An 18,590-nucleotide genomic window follows, 5' to 3' on the forward strand; every position below is an offset into this window, starting at 1 on the left:
AAACAGACCCAGACTACAACATGACAGTCCACAATGGACATTAGCCCATGCCACCCACCATGTAGTACCTTGGGGACAATAGAATGGTGCACATTGCTGTCAGGTGTGTAGGCCTCCCTGATCTGGGTGCATGCAATGGACGCATGGATGTACGCACAGATCGGGCACACTGCCGTTCCCTCCCATGGGATTCCCAAGACTACCCCAATGCAGAAGAAACCTGAAGAGCACAACTCAGAATGTAATTTGAAGGCACAGCATCCAAATCACCTTTGTAAGTACAGGTAGGGCAAATGCATGCCACCGGCACCCAGGCTAGCAGCCACTTACATGCCACACATCACACTACCAAGATCACATAGGCCAGCGCTGGCACAGGCTCTGTACACATGCAGCCACTCCCCGCCAAAGTCAGACTCCCCAAATGCTCACCCCTGTCTTGCTGCTGATGCTCCTTCAAACGTGCATCCAGCTCAGGCTGTGTCACTGCCAAGATGCGCCCCATTAGTAGTGTCATGCTGCGCCGTGCCAAACGCCAAGTGCGAGGAAGCAGCCCCAAGGTCATTGCCACCACATTCTTTGCCAGCTGGCTGATGTCGTCCCATCTCTTGTGGCAGTGGGTGCACCATCGGTTTGAGACCCCCAGAGCTCGCACCTTCGCTGCAATGGCCCGGCACACGGCCTTACGCTGGTGTACCTTGAGATGCAGGCATGGGATACAAGAGGGGGAAATGATCAGTGACAAAGTGTCATGTACCAACATCTATCAGTATAGCAGCACAATACAAAATCATCACATATCCAATGATATGTCAATCAGAGACTAGAGTACAGCTCACATGGGACACCTGCATGGGAAAAGCTGATGTTAAAGCATGCAGGTGTGAGGGGGGACAAAGTCCCTGCACATCTCACGCACATGCAGGATGCCAGCACTGAAACACCCATGTAGCCTGCCCACATCTCCAGTCCATTGTTGGCTTGAGCAACACATACATCACATGTTAACCTGTGTTTGGGGGTGGACTCACTGTGTCCAAGACAGCACAGCCATCAATGTCCCTGTCCTGTTAATAGATGAATGTGTCATGGTGGTCAAATTGAGGGACATGATCTCACAAATACAAAATGCCATTCACAAGGGCAGTTGTGTGCAAAATACAGTGCTGAGATGGCCCATAGCTGTAGTGCAATGTGAAAAGACTGATGTCATACTCTGTAAGTTAAGTGAGGTGTCCTTGTCTTTGTAGGCAGGGACTGTGCAGGCCAGCTGGGCTCACACTGAGATGGACTACAGGGGCACACACAGCCATCCAGCCAAGCAATCACTGTCCTGACCATAGTATTAACAACCTTCTGTGTCACTGTATGGCTGACAGCACAACACAGGTCACTCATACATACATGTGCAGGGAGGTACACATGCCCTCCCACTGGAGACAGCATGTCAGGCAGTGCATGACACTACCCCATACTCCCAGGCACATACTGCATCAGTCCAACTACATGTGTGGCCTCCCTGTCCTACCCCACCACTGTCGAAGACTTACCACGACATTTGGGGCACCATGTAGCCTTGGGTACTGTGTGAGCACCTCGTCCACCAGGACCTCCAGCTCCTCTCTCGTGAAGGGACTGGCACGGTTCTTCTCTGTCCTTACCATCACTGTGGACATGAGACAAAAGCAGTGGAATTGGGTGGTGAGGGGTCTCAGGCAGCAGTCCCTGGAGGCAGCAGCAGGTGAGGGGTCTCAGGCAGCAGTCCCTGGAGGCAGCAGAAGGTGAGGGGTCTCAGGCAGCAGGCTCTGGCAGCAGTTGAAATGAGGGCTCACTCCCACACATATAAAGCCCCCTGGGGTCATTGCCAAGCTGCAGCAATTGGTGGTCCATGTCTGCCTTTTTCAAATGCATCCAATGACCGCCTTCGCAGTGACGGTACCGCAATCTTCAAAATTGCATCATGCCACCTCAGTCATGGCTCCCATAGGCTGTAAGGGCATGCTCCAAGGCGGTGACACAACGCTGGTTCCCGGGGTGCGCTACCGCGATGGTGCATCTTTCAGATGCAGCCAATGTTCGCCTCCGCGGTGGCGGAGCACGCCTACCGCGATCTTCAAAATTGCATCATGCCACCGCAATCATGGCTCCCATTGGCTGTAAGGGCATGCTCCATGGTGGTGACACAATGCTGTGGCCCCGGATACGCTACCACTATGGTGCATCTTTCAAATGCAGCCAATGTCCGCCTCCGTGGTGGCGGTGCACGCCTACCGTGATCTTCAAAATTGCATCATGCCAACTCTATCGAGCTTTGCATTGGCTCTAGGGCAAGCTCCATGGCGGTGACACGTTGCAGGGGCCCGGTGTGCGCTACCACGATTTTAGCGGCGGAGCATGCCAATCGCCATTTCCACATATCTCCATGCCTATCACTACTGCACTTGTGTGAATGGGGGGGTGCTGGTGACACACCACTGGGGCCAGACGGTAGCTACTGCAATATGGGTGCCATGCATTGACACGAGGCTCCACCATTCATGCGGCGGAGCATGCCCACTGCCATTTCCACATGTCTCCATGCCTATCAGTACCGCACTTGTGTGAATGGGGGTGCTGGTGACACACCGCCGGGGCCATGCGGAAGCTACAGTGACATGGATGGCGGTGCATTGCAACCGCCATTTACCCATGTCTCCATGCCTATCACTAACGCACTTGTGTGAAGTGGGGGTGCTGGTGACACAACGCTGTGGCCAGGTGGTAGCTACCGCAATATGGGTGCCATGCATTGACACGAGGCTCTGTCATTCATGCGGCGGAGCATGCCCACTGCCATTTCCATATGTCTCCATGCCTATCAGTACCGCACTTGTGAGAATGGGGGTGCTGGTGACACACCGCCAGGGCCAGGCGGTAGCTACGGCGACATGGATGGCGGTGCATGCCATTTACCCATGTCTACATGGCTATCACTACAGCACTTGTGTGAAGGGGGGGTGCTGGTGACACACCGCTGGGGCCCAAGACCTGTTTTAAGTGTGGTCAGGTAGGCCACTGTTCTTATGATGCTAGACGTCCCTTGTATGGGAAGACAGCACCCATTGGTGCACCACCCCGGTAGTTGGCTAGTATAGCCCTGGGGGAAGAGATGGGTGCCCAAGGTGGGTGGGGTCCCGCAGAGATGTCCCTTGTTTCTTTAGGAGACTGTGAAGTGGTCCCCAGATCCCATCTACCTGAAAACACTAAGAAATACAGGCAGTGGGTGACCATAAGTGGCAAGAGGGTGGAAGCTCTTAGAGACACCGGAGCCAGTGTGACAGCTGTCAGTTGTTGGCTGGTGTCTGAAGAGCAGGTAGTCCCAAATGCATTCTACGCAGTTGTTGCCGCTGACAACACAGAGAGCCAATGCAAGGTGGCACAGGTTCCCTTTGAGTGGGGGGGGGTCTCAGGGACTCTTCAAGTAGCTGTGAGGCCAGCCATGCCTGTTGAATGTCTGTTAGGTAATGATCTGGAGAGCTCCCCTTGGGATAAGGTGGAGCAGAAAGCTCATTTAGAGATGTTGGGTTTGCCTGAGTGGGCCTGCGTGACCACTCGGTCTATGGCAGCCGGTAAGGGTATTCAAGAGAACCTGGAGCCTGAGAAAATGTCCCAGGTGCCTGCCTTTAAGAGAAGAGGTAGGGGGCACGGGAAACCAGCCCCTGAGGTTCCCACAGCCCAGGAGGAGCAGGACCCTGAGGGGGATGCCCTAGAGCCTACCGGGGAAGAGATTGCTGAACTGGGAGACCTACCTGAGCTGGCCCATTGGCAGCAGGAAGGAGGTCCTTCCAGGGAAGAGTTCTGTGAGGAGCAGAAAAAGTGCCCTTCTCTTGTGGGTTTGCAGCAGCAGGCTGCAAACCAGGCAGCAGGTGATCAGTCTGGATCACATTGGATCTACTGGGAGAATGGTCTCCTGTTTAGTGAGCCTAAGGTTGCTGAGCCTGGGTCAGCCCGTGGGCTGGTGGTACCCCAGTGCTTCAGAGCCTTCCTACTGGGGCTGGCTCATGATGTGCCTTTAGCAGGACATTTGGGGCAGGACAAGACCTTTGAAAGGCTTGTCACCCATTTATTTTGGCCCCAAATGCGCAAGAGTTTAGACACTCATTGCAGGATCTGTCAGACTTCCCAGGCAAGTGGAAAGAGCGGGAGGAAGCAAAAGGCTCCTCTCCATCCATTTCCTGTGGTCAGCACCCCCTTTGAATGGGTGGGTATTGACATTGTGGGGCCACTGGTCCCCAAGACAGCCATGGGCAACAGGTTCATCCTGGTCTTGGTGGACAATGCCACGCGGTACCCGGAAGCCATACCTCTGAGGACAGTGACGGCCCCCGTGGTGGGACGGGCACTGATGCGAATTTTCTCACGAGTAGGATTCCCTAGAGAGGTGGTTTCTGACCGAGGTACCAACTTCATTTCTAAGTATATGAAGTCCCTGTGGCAGGAGTGGGGTGTAACATGCAAGTTCACCACTCCTTACCACCCCAAGGAAATGGGTTGGTTGAAAGGTTCAACCGAACCCTAAAAGGCATGATAATGGGTCTTGAGGAACCTATGAGGCATAAATGGGACGTCCTCTTACCGTGCCTTCTCTTCGCATACCGTGAGGTGCAAAGGAAATTTCTAGGGTTCAGTCCCTTTGAGCTTCTCTATGGACACCCAGTGAGAGGACCTTTGAGTTTGGTCAAGGAAGGCTGGGAGCAATCTCCCAGGAAACCTCCCCAGGATGTATATAGCTACATGCTGGCCTTCAGGAACCAAACTAGGCGTTTCAGAAAACTCGCTGAGGTGAATCCGGAAGCCAGCCAGGAGGAGATGAAGCGGTGGTACGACCAGAGTGCCACTCTGGTAGTGCTTCGTCCTGGTGAGAGAGTGTGGATCATGGCCCCCGTGGAGCCCTGTGTGCTCCAGGATAAGTGGACCGGACCACATGAGGTGGTGGAGTGCAAGAGTCTGGTTACCTACTTGGTGGACTTGCGGTCTCCCAGGAACCCCTTGCGGGTCCTGCAAGTCAACTGCCTGAAGCCACACTTAGAAAGGTCCGAAGTGGGCATGCTCATAGCAACAGATGCTGGAATGGAGGAGGAGACTGACCCTCTTCCTGACCTCCTGTCCGCAACAGAGCAAGATGGGTAAGTGGATAAATTAAACCTCTCTGCCACCCTGACCCCTGAGCAACAGAATGACTGTCACCAGTTGCTGGGACAGTTTTCTGACCTGTTCTCCCTAATTCCCAGTGTCACTGATTGGTGCGTCCATGATGTAGACACCGGGGACAGTCCTCCTGTCAAGCACAAAACTTACAGAGTGACTGACAGGGTGAGAGCTTGCATCAAGGAGGAGGTCTCCAAGATTCTTGCGTTGGGGGTGATTGAGTCCTCTAACAGTCCTTGGGCCAGCCCAGTGGTCTTGGTCCCAAAGGCTGCTGCACTGGGTGTCGTGCCAGAATTGCGGTTCTGTGTGGACTACCGAGGGCTCAATTCAGTCACCAGGACTGACGCGCACCCCACCCTCAGAGCTGATGAGCTCATTGATGAGTTAGGGGCTGCCCGGTACCTCAGCACGTTTGACCTAACATCTGGGTACTGGCAGATCGCCTTGACTGATGGGGCAAGAGAGAGGTCAGCATTCTCAACACCAGATGGGCACTACCAATTCCGGGTTATGCCCTTTTGGATGAAGAATGCCCCTGCCACCTTTCAGAGGTTGGTCAACCAGGTGTTGGTTGGGCTGGAAGAGTTCAGTTCCGCCTACCTGGATGACATCGCAGTGTTCAGCACCAGTTGGGAAGAACATCTGCATCACCTCTGGGAAGTGTTGATGGTGCTGCAGAGGGCAGGCCTCACGATCAAGGCGAGTAAGTGCCAGATCGGGCAGGGTTCCGTGGTGCACTTGGGACACCAGGTTGGGAGCTGCCAGGTGGCGCCCCTACAGACCAAGCTTTAAACCATCCTGGTTTTTAGCACTCACCAGTTATTACAGGAGGTTTATCAAGGAGTATGGCAGCATTGTTGCACCCTTGACAGAGCTGACTACCAGGAAGCAGCCAAAGAGAGTGATTTGGACTGACACCTGTCAGAGAGATTTTGACGCCCTGAAGACTGCCATGTGCACGGTGCCCGTGCTCCTGGCACCCAACTTCTCAAAAGAGTTTATTGTGCAAACAGACGCTTCAGAGCATGGTGTGGGGGCTGTTCCATCACAGATTAATGAAGAGGGCCTAGATCAACCTGCAGCCTTCATCAGTAGGAGGTTACTTCCACGGGAACAGAGGTGGAGTGCAATTGAGCGTGAGGTATTTGCTGTGGTCTGGGCACTGAAGAAGTTGAGACCATACTTGTTTGGGACTCACTTCCGGGTTCAGACAGACCACAGGCCCCTCAGATGGTTGATGCAGATGAGGGGTGAGAATCCAAAGCTGTTGAGGTGGTCCATTTCCCTACAGGAGATGGATTTCACGGTGGAACACCTCCCTGGTACAGAACACACCAATGCTGATGGTCTGTCCAGATTTTTCCGCCTTAGTGATGAGAACTCCCAGGAGGTAGGGTAGTTCTCCCCACATTTCAGCTGGAGGGGACACGTGTTAGACCTGGCACCATTGGCGTGAGTCTCCCTTCCATTTTTTGCTGTTGCCTCATGTGTTTTTGCTGGTTATAGATGCTTTGGGCACTGTACCACTGCTGTTCAGTGCCACAATGCAAGTGCTCTCTATAGTAAATTGATGTATGTATTAGTGACTCCATGATTGGCTTGATTGGTTTACTTGTCAGAACCTAGTACAGTGCACTGCGTGTGCCCAGGGCTTGTAACCAATGGTGCTGGTGGGCTTGCAGCACTGATTGTGCCACCCACCGGAGCAGCTTGTAAAGTGTGTCTCAGGTCTGCCATTGCAGAGCCTGTGTGCAGTCTGGTACTGCTGACTGGGCAAGTGCACCCACTTGCCAGCCCCTAAACCTTCCCTTTTATGCATATTAGTCACCCCTATGGTAGGCCCAAGGGCAGGGTGCATTGTAGGTAAAAGGTAGGACATGCCCTGGTGTGTGTGGCATGTCCTAATAGTGAATTACAGCCATTTTTGTTTTTCTCTATTGCAAGGCTACCTGTTCTCCATAGGCCAGAATGGGCAGTTTGGTTATTACATTTTATAACCCTAACTGACTCAGGGAACATGGTAGAAATTCGAGTTTAGTATGCCGGAACTCAGAATGATAAAATACATCTTTTAGTGAAGTTGGTTTTAACATTCTGTGTTTGAAAATGCCACTTTTAGAAAGTAGACATTTTCTTTTCTAACCATCCAAACCTGCCTCTGCTAGGTTGTGTATTCCTTGTCTGGAGTTTGAGTAACAGGGCTGGGAGATTCCAGGAAACAGGGTGGGTCAGCCCAGTGGTGAATAGAGAGATCTGCATCTAGATGGGAGGTAGGAGTTGTACCTGAGACCTGAATAGGGCTGGGCCTTCCCTCCACAATACTGGCTCCACCTCCTGTGGTGTGTCTGATGTCCCTGCCCTGCACTGTGAAGGGAAGGAAGGAGACATGTCAACAAAGTGCTCCAGGACTGACCAGAACTGGTTTGGACTAGGCAAAGGCCTCTCTGCCTTCAGAGAGCAAAGGGAAAAGGAGTATAAATATTGGGACCCAGACCCAAGAACTTTAGATCACTTCTGGGAATCAAGACGAACCTTTGCTGAGGAGAAGAACCAGGAAGCTAAAGGTGGAGACTACCCCTGTGCTGTGTGTTTGGGGGTTGGCCTGCAGTGGTTGCTTCATTGCCAAAGAAAGGAGAAAAGGACTGAGTGTGCTTTCTATCAACTTGAAAAAGAATCTCCAGGGGCTTGAACTAGAGCTTGCCTCCTTCCTGAAGTCTCAAGGATACAAGACTTAACCAACCAGCTCCCCCTGAATTCCTTTCCTGGGAACTGAAGTGCCTGTTATTGTGCTGGGCCTTCTGAGAGACTGCGTGTCTCTGGGAGCTGAAAGCGCGACGCAACAACGAGAAGCGTGTCGCCGCTGCAGCCGCTATCATTGCATCGCTGAGGAAGCGAGCCTCCGCTGCCGCTGTCATCATCGCATCGCCGAAGCGCGGCATATCGCCGGAGAAGCGGGACGCTGCCACAGAGGTCATTATTGCAGGGATTCTGCTTATGCACAGAATTATGCGCAGGAAACCAGGACCTCAGAGAATTGTGGTGTACCAGAAACTCCCTTCAGAACCAAGAGCCCCTATCCGACTAGCTTAGTGTCACATTCGTTATCCGAGATTTAGCTCGGCGGTCCCAATGTATAGACAACCCAGAACAAGCGACTTAGATACTCTCAGGAGTGGTGGGAATCCGAAATACCCGTTGGTAGCTATATATCAGTCCACAACAGAATAACAAAGACACGGTAAAGTTTAAAGAGTTTATTTTATAAACCTCGCGTCCTAAGATGCAGTACTTTGGCTAACACAAGCAGACAAATGGTTAGGATCAGCACCATCAGCATTGTTACAATACCATAGAAAATGAAAGGAGCAATCATAATAATAATGACAGTGGAAAGCGACCACCCTCCTTTCTCTAGCAACTAATAAGTTATTATTAGACTAATAGAAGGTCTCTTAGGCTTGCATGGGGGACCCCATACCTTATAGATCAGCTTAGTGGAATCACATCACAGGATCAGCTAGGCTCTCTCCTGCAACAGCTCTTCGTTTCGAATGTAACAGAAAACATGCTGCTCTGTAATATTAAAGGGCTCGTCTTTCAGGTATTGGCAGCTGTATGTATGTTATGGCTAAGAAGTAGTACGATCAACCTGAACACAACAACCTGCCCCGTCTAGTGACCCAGACTCGTTCTTTACACGGTGTACAGACCAAGGTCACAGCTCACTGTTAAGGATGTTAAACAACAGACGGTTCTCATGTGAAGCAAAGTCGAGTCAGCAGTTCTCGAATAAATAACATGTAACAACAGTGTCGCGTGCAAAAGCAGCAGAAGCGGCAAGCTGGCTTTCTTACAGCCATCGAGGTTATGCTAACTTAGCATTGTACATAAGGAGTGGTTAACCCATACTACATCATCATCGCATCACCGGAGGAGCGCGTCGCAGGGTCTGTTGCGGCTTCAAAGATCATCGAGTCGCTGCACGGCCGTCGGGCGTGTTGCATCACACCAACATTGGCGCATCACAACCAAGACGCCATTTTGTCGCATCGCACCGGAGAAGAGTATCGCATCAAGGTGCCAGCGTGTCGCATTGCACCGGAGAGCAGTAAGAAACCGACACATCAACGCCCCACACAGTAAGTAAGCGAGCATCAACTCCCTTGCGCAACAGTAAGGAACCGACGCATCCACTCCCCTGCGTGTAAGGAACTGACGCATCACCTTCCCTGCAACCCTTTTGTTTTCTTTGCGCTACGCATCTAAGGTACATTGAGAGTAAAGTGTCGCATTTACAACTTGAGAGAACTGAGCTATTTTATAGCATTTAAGAGACTATTTTTGAGTACAGTATTGTGGATTTTTGTCATCTGGTCTTGTGTTAAGTCTATATAAAAATACTTATTTTTATAATACAACCTGTGTGGAGTCCATTTGTAGTGTTGTCAGTGTATTACTGTATGGGTTCACAAATGCTTTACACACTGCCTCTGAGATAAGCCTGCCTGCTCATGCCAAGCTACCAAGGGGGTGAGCTGGGGTTATTTTAGGAGTGTAGCCCCTTACCCTGACTAGACGCAAGGGTCCCTATTTGTCACAGGTACCTACCTACGCCAACTAGAGACCCCCAAATCTAACATGTTCACTATCATCTCCAATAGGAGGAGGCCAAATTTAATTTGTCACTTGATGGTGCTGGAGGACATGGAGGATGTTGCGATCATATGGAAATGCCGCCTGGACAGAGCCACCCTGAAAACCCTTTGTGATCTGTTGGAGCCCCACCGGCAGCCTCGCAGGACATATCCAACAGCTTTCACCCCTACTTATAAGGTGATGGCGGCCCTGCATTTTTTTGCCACTGGATCATTCCAAGAGACAGTGGCCAGGGCTGGGGGGATGTCACAACCAATGTTCAGCATGGTGCTCCGTGATCTACTGGCTCAAATGATGCTATACAAGGACAAATACATCCATTTCCCCAGGGGTGCTGAATTGCCAGCTGTGAAGGGAGACTTATTTCCCCTTGGACACATCTCCAATGTTGTTGGTGCCATTGATTGCACCCATGTCGGGCTTGTGCCACCACAGGCAAGTGAGCACATTTACCGCAATCGCAAGCATTACCACTCCATCAATGTGCAGGTGGTGTGCCTGGCAGATATGACCATCTCCAATGTGTGTGCCAAATTCCCAGGCTCGGTCCATGACTCCTACATCCTGCAGAACAGCATTATGCCCCAGCTGATCGCTAATCTGCTTCCCGAGTGTGCATGGATTGTGGGTGAGTATGCCTAGTCGTGTGACCTGCTGCCCTCAGCCTCTGCGACATTGCAATGTCTATTTGTGTTTGTCGTACCTAGATGACTCTGCATATCCCAACCGTCCCTGGTTGCTGAGCCCACTGTGGAATCCCAGGAGTCTGGCTAAAAGTCCGCTACAATGAGGCCCATGGGAGAACACGTCGTGTGGTGGAGCGTACTTTTAGTCTGCTCAAATCACGTTTCCGCTGCCTGGAAAGACCGGAGGCATACTCACCTAGGAAGGTGTGTCAGATTGTAGTGGCATGCTGCATGCTCCACAACCTAGCCATTTGCAAGGAGATTCCCCTGCTCGCGGATGATGGTGAGGACCCAAGGCCCCAGCCTGCAAACCAAGCCGTGTCCAGTGATGAGGACAGTATAGAGGAGGAAGGTGTTGACCTGCGTGAACAGCTCATCACCCGCTTCTTTCACTTGAAGGTGGGTGTCAATGTGCAACATATCCATTGTCTGATGATATTGCTGTTGTCGTGAAGGGGCATGTAAGAATTGTAGCAGCAGCCAGTTGTAGACTCAGCGGTGTTAGGCAATGTTTCTGCGACAGGTCATTTGGGAACATCTACAGGACGTGTATGTTGACACTTGTTGGCCATTGTGACATGTGCATGTTGGGTTATCCTGATGGTAGGGGTTGTGTGATGTCTGTGATGCCACGCCCAGACCAGTGAAAGTAGTTCTGTTGTGTTTCCCTAGATACCTTCAACCTCTCCTTGCCTACATACAGACCACACTCCTGGTACATTGTGATCATGTTGAAGACTGTACATCCTGCAATAAAGACAGAGCAGACACGACAACATGTGTGTAAGGATATTTTATTTGCAATGGTGAGATGCGAGGGGGGGTGTACATTTCCATTGGGGGGTGGGGTGGAGCAGTGAGGTGACAGTTGTGGTAGATGAGATAATCGAGTAGTCACCACATTAATGTGGTGACCCAGTCCAACAGAGAGATGCCATTCACAAGGCAGTGTGGGGAAGGACAGTCCAAAAAGTCAATGCAGTGGTGGAGAGGGTTGCCATCATGGCTGGCTCCCTGACTGGCGTGTGGCAGGTGCTTTGCCTCCGGATACTCCCAGGGTCTTCTTGGGACGGCCCCTTCATCGTTTGACAGGGGGTGCCGTGCTGCAGGGCCAGTGGGGTCTGAGGAGTCACCCCTCTCGGTGGGCACTGGGAAGGATGGTGAACTGTCATTGTGCGGCCCACCAGAGGGAGGTGGAGGCGTTGTTTGTGGCACATGCCTGTCCCTCAGTACCAGCACTTGCTGGCCCAAGAGGTCCACGATTTGTCCCATACGGGTGTCGATAGACCTCATCAGCAGGATGAGCTCGTGCAACAATTTGTCCGACCGGCCCGTTCGTCTGTGGGCCTGTTCGTATGCGCCCAGGACTCTGGTGATGTGTTCCAGGGATTGGGTCCCAGCCTCCTGGTGTCCGCGGGTGACCCTGCCCCTCCCACCTGCCCTGCTGCCATGGACCTGTTGCCTCACCACTGTGGGCACCCGCATCCGCTCCCTGCCCTCCTCTGTCTGTGGTGTGTGCTGGTCATCCTCTGGGACAGGGAGGGTGTTGCAGGCAGCACTGGTGGTGGTGGTGGTGGCCGCACAGGCCGTGACAGCAGGGGTCTGCTGTGAAGTTGTTGTTGGCGCAGATGTGGTGGGGGGACGATGGGGTCCTGGGACCTCTTGCTCCCTGGCACACCAGATGGGCCGGCTTCGAGCTCATCGTCCATGGAATCCTGGGAGTCAACATCCAAGAGTCCATGTACCGGGGGGGAGACTGGCTCTGCAGGTTGCTGGTGTTGTCCTCTGCAGTGATATCTTGGTCACCTGTGGGTCAGATGGGAAATGGTCATTGTAGTGCACCCGTCAAGCTTTGTGTTAGCTGTGTGTCATTCACTTTTTGTACACTGCACAATTGACTGATCATCACATTGTTTACTATGTGCACTACTGTGCTTCCTGACATGATTCAGTGGTACAGGCATTACTTGTCCATGGTGTGAGTTGTCAAGGCATACCATGCGACCCTTGCACAATTGAGGATTACAGGGACTTGTTGCCATCTAGGGCCTGGCACAACATGTGTTTAATCGAGAACTCATTGTTTATTTGTCTGACCTGGCAGATGTCACATCTGGCCATGGACTGGCCATTGTCATCTCCTGCATACCTTTGTCCTGTCATGTGCATATCTTGATTTGTACCACCACACATGCTTTCATATTTTTTGAATTGGTCCTTGTTGCACTTGCCCAATGGCGATGCACATGTAAATAGGTGCTGTGCATGATTTTGCCATGACTTTTTTCTGCTTGTGCATTGGTTTGTCACACTTTGGTAGCTGTGCCAGTTTCCTTAGCTTACCTGTGTGCACACTGTGCTTGGCAATGGGGTAGATGTGCCTCTTTGTGAAATGAGAGCGCTGGTGTTGTCATATGGCACCATTTAATTTGTGACGAATGAGTAGGTGCACGTCCTGGCTACTTACCTGTAATGTGCCCGCATTTGGGTTTGTTATGTCACACATGTGTGTGTGCATGGTGGCGGCTTACCTCCTGCTCAGTGGGGTCACAGTCCAGAATCATATGTCTACCTACCTGTAAGTTTGTTTGGTATACTGCAATGGCTTCCAACTGCTTCTGGGTGGGGGAGTGCTCCATCCTGCTCAGGTGTGGGACAGAGGGAAAGTTGGGAGTAGTAGTGCAGGCCTCCCACCCCCAGACACCCTCCCAGGGAAGATGGCTACCTGCCTTTAAGTTTGATGTGGGTTGTGTTATGGCTGACACATGCTTCTGGTTGGGGTGGGGGGAGGGATCCATCTTGTTAGGCTGTGGGACAGGAGGCATGGTGGGAGTAGTGGTACAGGCTTCCCACCCCCAGACACCCTCCCAGGGAAGATGGCTACCTACCTGTAAGTTTGTTTTGTGTACTGCAATGGCTTCCAACTGCTTCTGGGTGGGGTGGGGGAGGAGTACATCCTGCTGAGGTGGGGGCAGGGGACATGGTGGGAGTGGTAGTGCAGGCCTCCCACCCCCAAACACCCTCATTGTGAAGATGGCTACCTACCTGTAAGTTTGTTTGGTGTATTGCAATGGCTTCCAGCTGCTTCTGGATGGGGTGGGGGGAGGGATCCATCTTGCTAGGCTGTGGGACAGGGGGCATGGTGGGAGTAGCGGTACAGGCCTCCCACCCCCAGACACCTTTCCAAGGAAGATGGCTTCCTACCTGTTAGTTTGATGAGGGTGATGTAATGGCTTCCAACTGCTTCTGGGTGGGGTGGGTGGAGGGCTCCATCCTGCTGAGGGGGGGGGGGGGGAAACAGGGTACATGGTGGGAGTAGTGGTACAGACCTCCTACCCCCAGACACCCTCCCAGGGAAGATGGTTACCTACCTGTTAGTTTGTTTGGTGTACTGCAATGGCTTCCAACTACTTCTGGGTGGGGGAGAACTCCATCCTGCTCAGGTGTGAGACAGAGGGAATGTTGGGAGTAGCAGTGCAGGCCTCCCACCCCCAGACACCCTCCCAGGGAAGATGGCTACCTACCTGTAAGTTTGATGTGGGTTGTGTAATGGCTGACACATGTGTCTGGATGGGGTGGGGGGGAGGGATCCATCTTGCTAGGCTGTGGGACAAGGGGCATTGGGGGAGTAGTGGTGCAGGCCTCCCACCCCCAGACACCCTCCCAGGGAAGATGGCTACCTACCTGTAAGTTTGATGAGGGTGATGTAATGGCTGACACATGCTTCTGGGTGGGGTGGGTGGAGGGCTCCATCTTGCTGATGCTTTGAGACAAGGGGGTCTAGTGGGAGTTGTAGTGCTGTCTGCCTGTACACATGCCCCCATGGTAATGTTGATAGCTATGTTTGGGGTGGATGGGAGTGGGTGAATGTTGGATCTGTGAGACATGTTTTTGTGAGTGTGTGGTGCAGATGGATGGAATTTGTCCTAGGTGGTGTAGCTTTGTAGTTGTGCGGGACTGTACATAGCAGAGTGGTGATAGACATTTGTTTGTACTTGCCAGCCTCCACCCCCCCGGCTACTCCTGTGAGACTCTCTGGATGCAGTATGGCAAGCACCTTCTCCTCCCATGATGTGAATAGTTTTTGTGGAATGGGAGGGCCACCGCCAGTCCTCTGAGCTAGCTCACGGTTCTTGCTCCTCCTTTCCTTGACCACCCTCTTCAGATCATGCCACCGCTTGATGATCTCCTTTTTTGATCATGGAGTGGTCCCTACTGCATTGACCCTTTGAACTATCTTTGCCTACATTTGTGTCCTTGAGGCTAATGGTGTCTGTGGACCAGGGTACCAAAAAGCAGTGGTTCTACTCCGACTATCTCCTCTACCATGACTGTCAACTCACTCTCAGTGAATTTGGGCATTTTCTGTGTGGCCATGGGGTGTGGTGTGCAAAGTGGTTGTGAGTGCAGGAATGTGAGTGTTGGGTGTGGTTGTGATGTGTATGGTGTGTGTTGTGCAGGGGGGTTAGTTGTGCAGGTGTGGTGGTGGTGGTGGTGCTGTGTGTGGTGTGGCTAGTGTTGTTTTGTCTTTTGCCTCTCCTGTCAGCTGGGGTATGTGTCCCTTCTCTCATGGAGTATTGCAAAGGATTGTGGACAGGGAAGGGGCTGGTTTTATACTCAGCTATGTGGGTGTGTCCAATTGGGGTGTTGCTGTCAGGTGTGTTGTCCTGGGATTTGTATTTTTCTTTTTGCCATGTGGTTGTGTCATTGGGGTGTGTTTTGTGTATTTGGGGGCCATGGCTAGTTTTCTGTGTGCACTTTTTGGCCTTCTTGTGGGTTTTTTGCTTTTCCACCATATTTTTTACGGATGCTCTGCGGCGGTGGCTGTGCTTCAGCTCTTCCGCTGGCTCTCCTATTCATCCCATTGTGCGACCGCGGTGGTCGGAGACAGCGGTACGTACCGCGGGACCGACAGGAATATCCTAATTTCCGGTGCGGTGTCTCCGCTATACTTGCGGCGAGCTGGTGATTTTCCACAGTGAATCCGACCGCCGCGCATGGATTTTGGCCATCTTCGCCCTCTACGGGTGGTTTTTCTTGGCCCTGTTCCGCCGCAGTCGGTGAATTTGGGCGGTTGATCCTAATTTGCCCGCCGGTTTTCCTACGGTGCCGGAGGGCGGTTGTTTTCCGCTTCCATGGCGGTCGGGGTGGTTTTACGCCCTCCATCCTAATGAGCCCCTGTGTTTGTATTTGTTGTCGACGTACTTCACTATAGAAGTCAAACTAGGAATGTAGATCTAAATTTAACAAGTGAAAAGGAAAACAATGATAAATGGAGGCAATTTTCTGCCTATTTGTTTGTGGAAAGTCGTTTTGAGTTGGGTACTGATCAATGTATTTGTAAATATTGTTACCACAAATTAGAAGAGAACAAAATGCCAGCTAAAGCTATACATACCAACCAAGAGTTGGTAGCTATACCTCCGGAACTGGTAGATTTAAATACATATGAGTCCATTCTTCTTCAATCTGTGCACCCGATTCAGGCTATAATTCATATGGAGCCTAAAACAGGTAAGCTGCCTCCAACAGATCTACAAAGAGGTTTAAAAGGAAGAGTTGTGTATTTACCTTTAGATTTTAAGAAAAATATTGAGGCTGTTGGTGTAGAGGGAGAGGAAAGTAAACCTGTAGTAATTCTAGTTAATGGTGTACCAACAAAGAGTCGGAAAATTTGGCAATAGTTAGTAGATGTCACCAAACTTCAACAGGCTACATTATATCTTGTACAAAACAATATTTACTATAAAACTATAAATGTGGAGGAACGCAAAATATGTTTAGAAGATGAAAGAGAAATTTCAAGTGGCCAAATAGAAAAAGTGGAGCACTCCAGGGGAGAAGAAATTTACGAACATTACAGTATACACCCTCTACATTCAAAAGAAGTAATAGGAAACACTTTTGAATTATTCCAAATGAAGAAAGTGAAGGAAACTCCCATGAGTGTATGGGGAAAAAAGTTTGGAAGCTCGTTGTTGTTAGAAGGGCTAGCCCCAGGGACGGACAGAATATGTACCTGACCACCCTGCGCCCACCCTTCCGGGAGAATTAGCCGAGCACTGGTCGGAGACCCCTTCAGGACTGGGTCTCGTACCTAGGATCGTACACGCTGATTCAGCACCAGGCAACACAGAGACACCACACCTTAGATTCTGGAATACGTATGCTTTATCTAGCAATATCAGGATCTTTATGATCCGCAGGCGTATGTACAAGTAGAGCAAGAGCTCACAAAGTCTCGGTTGGGGGTAGGGGTAGCGGGACAGTCTTAGGATCGGGTCAATGCGGGAGCGTATCCGGCGCACGGCTCTCAATCCTGGGGGATACGAGATGATCTTTGGGGTCCAGCCGGACCGGAATGTCTCTTGAGGGTGCCCAATCTGCAGGACTCATGTCCGGGTGTCGGAGGTCAGACAATCTTCCAGGAGCCGCGAGTCACTCAGCAGGGCTCAGAGTTCTCTAGGGTGCAAGGTGAGCCGCGACCACGTCAGCAGGGCTCGGATGTTGTTAGGCAGAAGTCCGTCTCTGCCAGGTGGAGCCGCGACGCTGTCTGCAGGGCTCACGAGGTTCCAAGAGTTCCGCCGGATGTTGGGAGAATGTTCTTCAGCCGCGACCACGTCAGCAGGGCTCATTCGTTCCAGGATTCAACTGCCGAGGGTCCCAGGGCGCCCCTTGTTATAGGTCGACTCCTCTTTGATGTCCGGAGTCCTCACGGGCAGGGGTCTTAGCGCCTGGGGGTCGTTTGTTGGGTGTTCCTGCCATGCGGCCCTTTGATCCTTTCAAAGCGGGGTCGGGAGGGATCCCAGACACGCAGCAGGTGTGGAGCCAGCCCTCAGGGTGGCCGGAGGGCCGATCGAAATCATCTCTTGGGAGGAGGCCAGGTGTGAATGAAACCACTCCTCCCTCTTCTGCTCACCAGGAGCTTTCACTCCACCAGCCGGCATGGCGCGACTAGGCCGGGGTTGCGCTGGGGTCGAGGCAGCCATCTGGGGTGCTGGGCCGGGTACTGGAGGCCGCGAGACCGATGGAAGGGGAAGGATGCCCGGTGTCGGGAAGATGGAGGAGGGGGACGGGGGTAACCCCGGGTTCAGGGTTGGGTAGGCTACGCTAGTTAGTGTCGTGTGGGGTGTAGGGGGTAGCCTGGTGTCACTACGGGTCTGAATGTGCCACGCCACGAGGCCGGGTCCAACATGCGTCCCCCCCAGCTGAAGGCCAGAGAGAACTACCCATCTTCTTGGGGGTTCTCTTCGCTGAGGCGGAAGAACCTGGAGAGGCCGTCAGCGTTGGCGTGGTCATTGCCAGGGCGATGTTCTACTGTGAAGTCCATCCCCTGGAGGGAGATGGACCATTGTAGCAATTTGGGGTTCTCTCCCCTCATCTGCATGAGCCACCGTAAGGGTCGATGATCTGTCTGGACTCGGAAGTGGGTTCCGAAGAGGGAGGGTCGCAGTTTCTTTAGAGCCCAGACTACGGCGAACGCCTCGCGTTCAATGGTGCTCCATCGTTGTTCTCGGGGCAGTAACCTTCGGCTAATGAAGGCCAGGGGCTGATCTACGGCCTTCTCATTGAGCTGGGATAGGACGGCTCCAATGCCATGCTCGGAAGCATCCGTTTGTACCACAAACTCTTTGGAGTAATCGGGGGCTTGGAGCACAGGGGCTGTACACATGGCGAGTATCAGGGCGTCAAACGCCTCCTGGCAGGCAGGGGTCCACTGCACCTTTTTAGGTTGTCTTTTGGACGTGAGCTTCGTGAGGGGTCCTACGAGGCTGCCGTAACCTTGGATGAACCTCCGGTAGTAACCATTGAGGCCCAGGAAGGCTCGGACTTCGGTTTGGGTGGTTGGTGGTTCGCAGGCCAGGATGGCGTCAATCTTAGGTTGGAGGGGGCGACCTGCCCGCTGCCGACCTGGTGCCCCAGGTAGACCACCGATCCTTGCCCAATCTGGCATTTGCTGGCTTTCACTGTGAGGCCGGCTTGGCGTAGGGCCCTCAAGACCCTCCGGAGGTGCTGGAGGTGCTCACCCCATTCGGAACTGAATACCGCAATATCGTCCAG

Source organism: Triturus cristatus, chromosome 8, assembly GCF_964204655.1.
Source record: "Triturus cristatus chromosome 8, aTriCri1.1, whole genome shotgun sequence".
Lineage (NCBI taxonomy): Eukaryota > Metazoa > Chordata > Amphibia > Caudata > Salamandridae > Triturus > Triturus cristatus.